The following is a 2,760-nucleotide window of genomic DNA, read 5'->3' on the forward strand; positions in this document are numbered from 1 at the left end:
GTCAGCTTAAAGGCAATCTTGCCATGACATGCAACATCTGAAGGAGATATGAGCTTGCGGTAGATAAAGGAAGAGTTGGGGCTCAAATCTTTCTATTGAGATGTCTGCTCTGATGTGGGGGAAGGGAGGAGTATCCACCCCACTTTAGGAAATTTTTCAGGCATTACAGGGTAGGTGCTTGCCCTGACTGACTGTAGGAGTAACTAGCATGAAATTAGGAGTTAGTTCAACATAGCTTAGGGAAGCTGTCTTTGCAATTAATATACTAGGTTTGATAGAAAATGTAAAAAATTTGTCATTCCCACAGTGGAGCAGTAAGAACTCCTGCTTTTTGTAACAGCATGTGGTTTTGTTTCCTTAAACTGGGAAACATCCAATCTTTAGCTCCAACTCACTGAAGTTCACGGAGCTCACAGGAGTACTGGAGGCCAGAAAAAAGGATGGGTGAGATGGAATTTCAGCTACTTTATTTTAAATCATTATTTGCAGGTCCTTTTTCTGGGGTTGTCACTGTGTGATCTTTACAAAATTTCTTAACTAATTGCTGCTTGAATTAATCTGGGCAATTACCTGAATTGCCAGGACTGATAACATTGCTTATGTGAGACTAGGTTTCTAATCCACATTGGCTTTAACACTGTGACCACTGAGAGCCTAGAGAATATTAGCTGAAGCCACACATAGTGACTGCAGTCTACACTTAGTGTGGCTTATAAAAAAGGCCAAGTACTTCCATTGCTACTTGTAGAAACAGTAACAAAACAACCTCTGGGTTTGACAAAGTTGTGCCGTGAGTGCACACCAAGAAATGAGTAGAGACAAAAGGATTTATCACACATCCATTTAAATATCAGAACCTTATGTGCTATAAACTGTACCTTGCAACACCTATTTGTTAATAAACAGTATTAAAAAATACAGGAAGATATATTAAATATATCAAATACAAATAATGAAATAAATAGTAAACTCCTGCAAGTTTTATTAAACATATTTATTAAACAAAATTATAAATACTTATAATAGTTAAAATTTTGTTTTCTTGATATGGGAAAAAACACACACTCTTCTTTCTGAAGTAATTAGCTGAAAGCAACGTTCTGTTAAATTTAGGAACTCGATGTCTCTGGATATGTCCTTGCATAGTAAATGACATACTGGATCACCTTGTGATCTAATAGCATGTCTTCTGCCTTGTTGTCTGTGGACCTGTGACAAGCACACGACCTAGTTCTAAGGGAGCAATAGAAGGTTAAAAGTATAGTTTAAGACAAACACTTATAAGACTCAAAAAAGCCTATAAAATTATTACACCCTTTGGTTTCTCTGAAACAGAATACTGTGTATTCAGCCTTTGAGGGAGCAGCTTCTTACACTGCAGCATATATAAGCCACTTCATTATTGGAGTGCTCTGGCTCAAGTTTAAAAAAATGTTTTCCAGATTTTGACTTCTCATTGCAATTTGAGTTAGAAAAAAATTTCAAACCCTAAAAAAAAATCTTGACAGCGAAACTACTTCCTGTCCAGATCCACTGCACAATGCTCTTCTTTTTCCGCTTGTGGAAAAGAAATTACAACAGCTAAAATTACGCCAAATGAAATCTTCAACTTTTTTTTTTTTTTTTTAAATGAGGTTGCAGTTCTAGGAATAAAATGTATTTGTGTTGCACTGCCTTTTCACTGCCCAGGCTGTCCTTCCTCTGTGAGCAGACTCGTTTGCACTGAGTCAGATCGTGCTTGCACTAACCACTTAGTTGTGCTGAAGGGATGATCCTTCGGTGCAGAAAGTGCAGAGAGTGGCCTGTGCTGTGTACAAATTTCTGCCTACCTAGAGAATTGCAAGGTATGGTATCCTCCCTCTCCGCTGGATGGAGCTCAGTTCCTTCAACAGTGAAATCTAATTTCTCCCTGGAAGAAAATAAAAAGCCATATGGAATTAGCTGTTAACATTTGTTCTGTATGATTTGAAGAGACATGAAGGATCTAGGGATCTTTGATTATTTTTCTACGCTTGAAATTTCTGTCTTGTGTTCCAAACAGTTGTGCTTGTACTGAGGATATTTGCATTTTCTTTGCTTTCTGTGACACAGTGACAAATATGAAAGGTTTGTTCCCCCAACAGATCTTTTAAGTCTTAGAAACCACCCGGTCTTTCAGAAAGAGGGCTGTTGTGAGACAGTTTATCAGACCCATACTCAGCAAGGAACAAGCAAAAGGGGCCAGGACATCCTGGAGGCTAGAGGTACTTTCTCCACTGTCTTCCACCCAGATGAAGTAAGCAAACGTGTTGGGAAGTGCTTGCCACTATGGCTTGGCTCCACATCCTCAACAACACGACCCAGCAGGGGTAGGCTGGGGGTGGTGGGGGTTGATGTAGAGGGACCAGGACAGGATGATGGTGTGGGGTGGGGTGGGTGGGCTGGGAGAGAGCAGGGATAGTGACAGGTCTGGTGGGGAAGGCAGGACAGCAGGGAGGGAGATAGGGTTGGGGAGATAGAATCATAGAATCATTAAGGTTGGAAAAGACCTCTAAGATCATCGAGTCCAAGCGTCAACCCAACACCACCATGCCCACTAAACCATCTCCCTAAGCGCCTCATCTACACGTCTTTTAAATACTTCCAGGGATGGTGACTCCACCACTTCCCTGGGCAGCCTGTTCCAAGGCCTGACCACTCTTTCAGTAAAGACATTTTTCCTAATGTCCAACCTAAACCTCCCTTGGCGCAACTTGAGGCCATTTCCTCTCGTCCTATCGC

Source organism: Fulmarus glacialis, unplaced genomic scaffold (genome assembly GCF_000690835.1).
Source record: "Fulmarus glacialis isolate BGI_N327 unplaced genomic scaffold, ASM69083v1 scaffold2933, whole genome shotgun sequence".
NCBI classification, from domain to species: domain Eukaryota; kingdom Metazoa; phylum Chordata; class Aves; order Procellariiformes; family Procellariidae; genus Fulmarus; species Fulmarus glacialis.